General features: G+C 49.8%; 1 protein-coding gene across 1 annotated transcript in view; it reads left to right on the top strand.

Moving 5' to 3' along the window:
* Positions 1-661: 661 nt before the first annotated feature.
* Positions 662-9,611, top strand: part of AKTIP (AKT interacting protein) — a 22,247-nt gene continuing 13,297 nt past the window's right edge. The window contains exon 1 of the mRNA XM_018553044.1: positions 662-899. The gene's annotated coding sequence lies outside the window, so the exon portion shown is untranslated. The remainder of the gene's footprint in view (positions 900-9,611) is intronic.

Raw genomic sequence — 9,611 nt, forward strand, 5'->3', positions numbered from 1 at the left:
TTATAGAGAACAGGAGAGGGGGAGGTGTACTGTAGTCCTGTCCTAAGGTGACACAAGCACAGGAAGAGTGTTACTACCAGGTGATATAAAGGAAAAACAGCCTGAAAATAGAAAACTAATGCAGCTGCCACATCTAAGGACAGGTAAGCTGCAATAAATCACATTTTTATTATTGGGTTTAGATTCACATTATTGATCCCTAAAGAGGGGACAATTGTGGGGGCAAAAAGGACTGTTCAAAATCGGAACTGTCCCACCAAATCAGAACGTTCTGTTGTCTGTTCAAAGTCAGAACTGTCCCCCCAAATCAGAACGTGCGGCACTTTGCAGGTGCGTTCTAACTCCTCCCACCTATTGCCTGACATTTCGACTCCGCCCACTATAAGATTCGAGAAGGCACCTCCCGCAGTGTCACTCATTTCAACAGGAATGCAGAAACCCCTCCCATTACACTCATGACTCCTCCCAATATTAGGGCAATCTAAAAACTCCAACGCTGTAAATCATCTCGCAGGAACGCCCAGACTCAGCCCATCACTCAATCATTACCCATCAGCTTTTTTTCCCCACCGCTTTCTGATTGAGTGACAGCCACGTCCGCCAATGAACGCGCGCTTTTCTTGACGCTTTGGGGTTGGCGTTCTCTTTAGGTCTCCCTTCCCACTTCAGAAGGGACTGACAGGCAGTCGGGCCAATGGAAGCGAACGGGCGGTCTCCATAGTGACGGGCGGGGAGGATATCCGTTGCTAGGGGCGGAAGCGGCTGGCGCTGTTGATATTAGAGTGGAGCCTTGCAGCTGACATGACGCGTTGCGGGAGCGGCTAGAGCGGCTTGGGAACCACAGGGCAGCGGTGTGACGGGGGAAAGGCCCTTCTCCGGGAGGACATGAGATAGCGGAGGTAAGGCTGTGTTATTAAGCTTCCTAGCAGGCCCCGGAGCCAGCCACACCAGCGCCTCTCCCCGGCCTGGCATCGCTGTCACCGCACAGCCAATCACAGGCCGCGACCCGCCCCACCACCTAGCGTCCTGGCCAATGGTGAAGGGCGCTGCGGGTGATTGACATGAGCAGACACCTTAGTGTTACAGGCTGCAGGTTCACTCTGTGCACTCCATAGACAATCTCTGCTGAATCACATACGGCCCGTTCCGTTCCACATAGACCGTGCTGGGCTGTCACATTCCAGCTGCAGGGTGCTGTACCACGTGATCCATCCAGGAAGTGGGATATTTAAAGAGACTCTGTCACTTTGCACTGAATTGGTATCACTTAAGGTGGACCTACTATCCTCCCCTTCAAAAAAAAATGGCCTGACTATATGAATTTGAGTGTAATATGTTTTATTCCCCCAGTGGGACCTGACAGTTTACACATGAGATTTCCCTGAAATGTATTGGTGATGTAGCCTTCCCAGGGGGCACCCATAAGGCCAGGACTGCGTCACCAGTGGGTATTGCTTAAAGGGACCCTGTCATTGTACCCATGGCCATCCCCTGACTAATACGTTACAGTGATACCCGTCCCTCCTTATATCACAGCTGCACAAAATACCCGGCTCAGTAGGAGTGATGACATTGTCCCCTCTGACATGTGGCAGTGCCTGGTAAATGGCTGCTAGGTCCAAGCACAGCATCATGAGAGGAGGTCACATGTGCACGGGGGTCTGTAAAAGTGATCGGGCTCCTATGATGTGCAGGACACCTCCTTGGCATGCAAAGGGTTAGAGCTGGATCACACCAGGTGTGTATCTGTGCTGATCAATAAAGGGTCAAGGCAAGGACACAGAGCCAACATTTGTTCGCTGTGCACCCTGTTCACACCATATGAGTGCATTGCATAAGAATACAGCACAAAACAATGCATGTTGCAACATGCTGTTGGGCATAAAGTTAAATTAGGTGTTTCTTTTTGTTCACTTTCAATAAAGTTTAAAAATAAGTACGTTCTCTAATGGAGTCTAACAGGACCTTGCAGTGTGTGTGCACAACGCTCTCCAGCGCCTGTGTTATGCGCACCATAAAGCGCGCCTCCTGGTGTGAACGAGCCGCCAGTGTAAGCTGTTGATGCCAAAATCTTTTTGCTATGTCTGTGTATCAGGTTCTTGAAGTTGAATCTGGGGGCATCTTACTGACCTACAAAATTATATCCCGCCCCCCTTGTAGCAGCACACACAAAATCATGGCCCCCCCTATTTGTGGCTGCACGCACAAAATCATGGCCCCCCTATTTGTGGCTGCACGCACAAAATCATGGCCCCCCTATTTGTGGCTGCACGCACAAAATCATGGCCCCCCTATTTGTGGCTGCACGCACAAAATCATGGCCCCCCTATTTGTGGCTGCACGCACAAAATCATGGCCCCCCTATTTGTGGCTGCACGCACAAAATCATGGCCCCCCTATTTGTGGCTGCACGCACAAAATCATGGCCCCCCTATTTGTGGCTGCACGCACAAAATCATGGCCCCCCTATTTGTGGCTGCACGCACAAAATCATGGCCCCCCTATTTGTGGCTGCACGCACAAAATCATGGCCCCCCTATTTGTGGCTGCACGCACAAAATCATGGCCCCCCTATTTGTGGCTGCACGCACAAAATCATGGCCCCCCTATTTGTGGCTGCACGCACAAAATCATGGCCCCCCTATTTGTGGCTGCACGCACAAAATCATGGCCCCCCTATTTGTGGCTGCACGCACAAAATCATGGCCCCCCTATTTGTGGCTGCACGCACAAAATCATGGCCCCCCTATTTGTGGCTGCACGCACAAAATCATGGCCCCCCTATTTGTGGCTGCACGCACAAAATCATGGCCCCCCTATTTGTGGCTGCACGCACAAAATCATGGCCCCCCTATTTGTGGCTGCACGCACAAAATCATGGCCCCCCTATTTGTGGCTGCACGCACAAAATCATGGCCCCCCTATTTGTGGCTGCACGCACAAAATCATGGCCCCCCTATTTGTGGCTGCACGCACAAAATCATGGCCCCCCCTCGTTTGTGGCCGCACGCACAATCATGGCCCCCCCTCGTTTGCGGCCACACGCACAAAATCATGCCGCCCTATTTGTCACCACACCCACAATCATGCCCTCCCATTTGCAGCCAAACCTAATTTTCAATTCTTCCAAATGTATCTAAAATTACAAAAACCTTATGACATTAGGGTGAAAGGGAGATTATGTCCTTGTTCACACGGGGGGCAGTAAAAACAGGCAGCTGGTCCCGCCTCTGCTGCCCCCCTCCCCTGACCACCTATGCAAAACCCAACATGGCGGCCGTTTGGGTGTGCAGACATGGCTTGCCGCAACATAAGCGGCATTGTCTATGCCAGGAGTAGGCAACCCCAGCAGTTGAAGAACTACAAGTCCCATGGGGCATTGCAAGACTGACAGCCACGACTTGCAGAGGCATGGTGAGATTTGTAGTTTCAGCACAAGGTTGCCTACCCTTGGTGTACACAATGAGAACGTCCCCAGTGAATGTAGTCTGCATGCTGTGAAGTGTTTAGAAATCGCTGTCCAGGAAATGGGGAATACTGAATATAACCGGCATGCGTCTGCTGCTATCCGCACGGTCCTCGTGATACATGGGGAGAGGCCATTTGTATGTTCCCAGGCCACACACCTGCCGGGCTCCAGCACAAGTGTTCCCGGTGACCCTTGCACCCATCCATGTGTCTTCAGTAGCAGATGTTTGGGTGATTTTTATTTATAGCTGTTCAAGGATACCCCTCAATGATATGGGAATGTCTAAGGATTGCCTTGGGGTATGCTGGCTCTTGTAGTTCCTCACCAGCTGAGGTCACTCAGTGCTGTAGAAGATCTTACATAGACATAGTATAGATCCCGTTCTGGCTTCTTATGGGACAGTCCACACACACACGGGACTGGTCTCCTCTGGCAGGGTGTTGCACAATATTGGCCACGATTTTCAGGTTTAGCATAGCAAGGCAGCAGCAGACTTCTGGACTCTTCACACCATCAACTACTTCTGTCTGACGAGACTTCTCATTTACATTCATCACCCGTGGAGTTTACATGTTCTCCCTGTGCTTGGGTGCGTGTCCTCCTACACTCCAAAGACATGCTGGAAGGTTATTGGCTCTGTATGTGTCGTGTGTGTATATATAAGATGGTGACCTTAGATTGTAAGCTCCTTAGGGCAGGGACTGAAGTCAAAGAATATCGTGTTTCACCAAAAATAAGACAGTCATATTTTTTGGGGCTAAAAAAAACCACACTAGGTCTTATTTTCGGGGTAGGTCTTATTTTTCTTTTTATGTAACCAATCCAAAGTTAATGCAAATCCAAATTAAATAATCCAAAATGGCAAAGTTAAGAATAGGGTGATCGGTGCAATCAGGGGTGCCGTACCTTTCCAAGAGCAATTTGGTAACCAATCGCTGTCCAGAATGAGCGAAACGCACTTTCACTATCGCTTTCGATTCCTCACAGGCGGAGTGCTTTGGTATCACTCCGCCGGTGACAGGAGACAGCACTATAGAGGAGGCATCGGCTTATGCGGCTCTGCTCCCTCCGCCTCGCTTCCTCTAGTGCTGGCTTCAATGGCACAGCTAATTCTCTCCCGCATCTCTTCCCCCTGTATGCCACCACCGGCCCTGGGAATGGTCACAACTACTAGTATCGGTATTTGGGCGAGTACTCGTACTTACCCAAATGCTCCGATGCCTAGACGGATACTTCCTTCATCAGGAAGCCGGGCAGCGCGTCATTACACGCTGCCCGGCTTCCTGATTGGCCTGGTCACTTGTGACGAAAGAGCATGGAGCCGGCTTCCTGGCCAATCAGGAAGCCGGGCAGCGTGTAATGACGCGCTGGCCGATCAGGAGCATGGAGCCGGCTTTCTGGCCAATCAGGAAGTTGAGCGCTGTGTAATGATGCAGCGCCCGGCTTTCTGATTGGTCGGGAAGCCAGCTTCATGCTCATGAGGAGGGAGCATGGAGCTGGCTTCCCGGCCAATCAGGAAGCCGGGGGGCGCTGTGTCATTACACAGCGCTCAACTTCCTGATTGGCCAGAATGCCGGCTCCATGCTTTCTCGTCGCCTAGTGACGAGAAGCATGGAGACGGCTGCCCTGCCAATCGGGAAGCCGGGTGGCGGGTCTTTACACGCTTCCTGGCTAATCAGGAAGCCAGGTGGCGAGTCATAACCTGCCGCCTGGCTTCCTGAATGGGACTTCTGGTATCGGTATTCGGTACCGGAAAAAAATCGGTACTCTATACTGAAATACCGGTATTGGTGCCTAATGGTGGGGAAATTTATCAAAATCTGGATCAGATTTGCATGGCACCAATCGGCTTCTCATTTTCAAATCTTTACTGTGCAAACTGAAGAGAGATGCTGAATGGTTGCCATGGGAAACTGCCCCACATTCTATCTGCTCTAGTTGTGATAAATTTGGCAGTAATGCACCATAACACACATGCCACGCATAACAGCACACTTCATTAATAAAGATACATGGTAGAGGGGGGTTGGCATCGCATTTCCCACCATGTGAAAGTGTTTGGGCAGCCCGCGTCCTCTGTTTTTCTACATAGCTGGCAGAGCCTCTGTCAGGTTTTTACTGCCGTTTGCATCCCTATTGGGGAGAATGTCAGAAGTTTTTGCCACCAGGTAATGTTTTTTATTACGGTCTGTGTCTTCCAGTCCCAGGGACAACTGCATTGCTTATTTCTTGTGTAGGTGTCACAGGGACAGGAAAAATCTCCCCGGTGGGGTTACAGACACATTTTTAAATCTTCATTACAATATCCAAGAAAATCCCAGAAAATTGGGTCTGATTTAGGCCTTGAACTGTCCGGCTTTGAACTTCTTGCATGTTGTGCATATTACAGATATTTGTCTTTCTCTACTATAATGGGAGATCGCTTTCATGGTTCTGTAGGCTTAGATGTGTCATGTCTATAGAAGGTGTGCCGGCTGATTTATTACATGTGCTGAAAATTGCTGCTGTTCAGATGCCTGCAACTGCTACTGAATGAGTGTTCAGTATTTTGCACGTGATTTAGGTCAGTCCACCCAAAATGTATCTTTGTTAAGGTGCCCATACACTGCACGATTATCGTACGATAATCGTATGCGATCGGTTTTTCATACGATAATCGAGCAGTGTGAACGGAGACGTGCGACCGTTTCTACTGTACGGTCGCACGTCTTCTGTCGAACCAGCATGTTCGAAAACCAGCCGGGAATCGTACGATTCTCGGCTGGTTAGAACGGTGCTCGGAAGACAAATGCCGAGCGGGCCGGTGTGCGCACGCGCACACTGCCCGTTCAGCATTGCGGTCATCGGAAGCCCGCCCCTCAGGGGGGCGGGCTTGCGATGATCGAGAGTGCGATCTGCCTGTCCAAGATAGGCAGATCGTACGTTTTTTTAATCCCTGTACAACCATCGCAAGACTAAAGTCTTGCGATGGTTGTAGAGTGTATGGCCACCTTTATTGTAGATGCCGGAGAGATAATCTGAGACTTTCTACCTTTTCCCGGGTCTGTACACCCGCTGTGCCCATTATGAGGAGCTCCCACTATCCCTGTGCTGAGTTCCCGGGTCTGTACACCCGCTGTGCCCATTATGAGGAGCTCCCACCATCCCTGTGCTGAGTTCCCGGGTCTGCACACCTGCTGTGCCCATTATGAGGAGCTCCCACCATCCGTGTGCTCAGTTCCGGGGTCTGTACACCTACTGTGCCCATTATGAGGAGCTCCCACCATCCCTGCTAGATTGTTTTATCTTGTACAGAAGAATGCACAAGGATCAGCACGCACACAACTCCCAGGATGACAGGAGCAGAGTTTAAGACTTGCAGCCGTCACTCAAGTGACACTGTAGCAGGGGTAGCCAAACTTTGCCCCTTCAGCTGTGGTGAAACTACAAATCCCATTAGGCATTGCAAGACTCTGACAGAAGCAGTCATGACCTACATAGGCAGATATATTTTTATTATACGGGATTTATATAGCGCCAACAGTTTGCACAGCGCTTTACAATATAGGGCAGACATTACAATCACAATACAATTCAAGACAAGATGGTAAGGAGGGCCCTGCCCCTGAGGGGATTTGTAGCTTCCCAACAGCTGGAGGGCATAAGTCTGCTTATACCTACTCTATAGCAAGCGTAGGCACAGTACGGCCAACCAGCTGTGGTGAAGCTGCAAATCCCACCATGCCTCTGCCTCTAGAAGTCATGCCTGTGGCTCAGTCTTGCAGTCCCCCATGGAATTTGTAGCTTTGTAATAGCTGGAGGACTCCAGTATGGCTACCCCAGTGATATCATATCAAACCTTCACTCCTCCCGTGGCTGCTACATAAAGGGTTTTATGTAGGGAGGGGAGGGGCAAAGGAGCTGGGCCAGCACAAAGAACAAAGATGAGGTTTTGCATTGACATATGGTGCACAGATGGCTATAGGGGGATCTATTTAAATGAGTGGCCAGAACTGAGCAGTCCTATATTCTGTGATACTGAGGGTTGTCACAAGCCTGCCAGTGTTTGGGTGTACTCTGTACATACGTAAAGTCTGCATTTAGTTATTAATCTGCTGCAATTCTCCGGTAACACACCAGGGATTACTCCAGTACACCCCCACCTCTCGTCTGCAACGCTTCCAGTTTAATAGCTGCTGCAAAAGTGACTTTGCTTTACTGCAGCGTCTGGCACAACCTGTTTTGTTACGTGATATTGGTATTCCTGTCTGCCAGCCTCTCTCTATAGGTATGTGACGGGGCTGGGCGTTTAACCCTGCAGGATGGATTAGTGGCTCATTCGGGAGGACGCCGTCCTTGTATTTCATAATGGAATGGTGTCTTCTGGCTGCCGGGGGACACGGAATCCACATCTGTAGGCTCATTCAGTTCTGTGTTGGTTGGCGATCTGATCTCCTGACATCTGACTGTGACAGCGGAGTCCATTGTAGACTATTGTGATGGATTGCTATGGTATCCAGAGCCCATGAGACCCATCCAGGATTCAGCAGGCAGGTTTATCCGCTCGAAGTGCATGTCCGGGACCCAATAGACTCTCAGCGAGACCCATCCAGGATTCAGCAGGCAGGTTTATCCGCTCGAAGTGCATGTCCGGGACCCAATAGACTCTCAGCGAGACCCATCCAGGATTCAGCAGGCAGGTTTATCCGCTCGAAGTGCATGTCCGGGACCCAATAGACTCTCAGCGAGACCCATCCAGGATTCAGCAGGCAGGTTTAACCGCTTCAAGTGCATGTCCAGGACCCAATAGACCCTCTGTGAGACTGATCCAGGTTTAACTGCTTGAAGTGCATGTCCAGGACCCAATATATCCTCAAACCCACCTTTCCTCCTCTAGAGCATGTCCCAGCATTCCTTTTTCCACCTTGTTCCTGAAGCAAGAATCTACTTTAATCACTCCCTTTTGACGTCACCAGGTTTGTAATATTCTTGCAGGGCAGCTGCTGGGAGATTAGATTTTATTGCCATAGGATCTTGGGAGTCAAGGCGGCAGCAGCATTGCTTCACTGGGAAATAAATCCATCTATGCAGGTTGGGTACAAAGGGTGGGGGGATAGGTGGAGTTTCTGTAGTCCTCCAGCAGGCATGGCTGATAGTACTGCTTGGAGACTAATGTGTTTCTTAAAGTGATTATAGGGAGACTGACATTTAGACAATTCTTTAGAGTTTTAGTCAAGTGATGGATCCTGATGTTTGTAAATTTGGTGTTGGTGCCCAAGTGTCGATTCTTGGCCATGAAAGGGTTAAAGAGCCACGAGCTTGTGCTTTTACCAACATCGCTGTGAAGGCTCCACCAAAATGTAGCTTTAAGAAGTCCAGAACTAAAATGTAATGCAGTTTGCCCGTCCTTGGATGTGGTGGCTGCATTCACCTGGTGGTCCTGCCAGTAACGCTCATTTGTCGGGTGCGGGCTCATTTGTCGGGTGCAGGCTGTTGCTCATTGTAGTGTATCTATGGAGATGTGGTGTTTTCCTAGCCTAGGACATGGCTTAGGACTAGAGGATTCCCCCCCTTTGTAGCTTCTTATTCTAGGAGAAGGGTGTGCGCTATCCGTGGGAAAGAGGTAGAGAGAACAGGAAGACATCGGCTTACTAGATTTCTGGCAGGCTCAACTGGTATCCTTTGCATTTTCCAAACTGGTATAACAATGGTTTCTATTATATATTGGACAGGCCAAAAGGGAGCAAGTAAGAAGTCTGTTGGGGTTTACATACACTTTAACTGTTGTGCAGCTGGGCCACCCTTTGCCTTTGATTGCTTTGTGGTCTGGTTGGCTATTTCAGTTCTTATTGCTCATTCCTGGCTCCCAAGGACTTCCTGCCTTCAGAAAGAATTCTGCTGCATTCCTGATGCTTGTCTGACACACCCCGTAAGGCATCACTCCAGCTCTCATGCTGTTTCTATATTCCGTCTTGCTCGGTGTTCCTTCAGTGCTGCTTCTATGAGCATACAGCCGGCCTTTTTAGTTTTATCTATGTTCATGGGCTAAAAGCACAGGTACAGTACCCTGACATAAAGGCCTTTGCACACAGGTAGCTTTTTGCTGTGTTGATTGTCAGGTCCATTCTTTCCACTTTCGCATTGTAAAACTTTAGTCACGTCC

This window comes from Nanorana parkeri, unplaced genomic scaffold, assembly GCF_000935625.1.
Source record: "Nanorana parkeri isolate BGI_ZX_2015 unplaced genomic scaffold, ASM93562v1 scaffold6, whole genome shotgun sequence".
NCBI lineage: Eukaryota > Metazoa > Chordata > Amphibia > Anura > Dicroglossidae > Nanorana > Nanorana parkeri.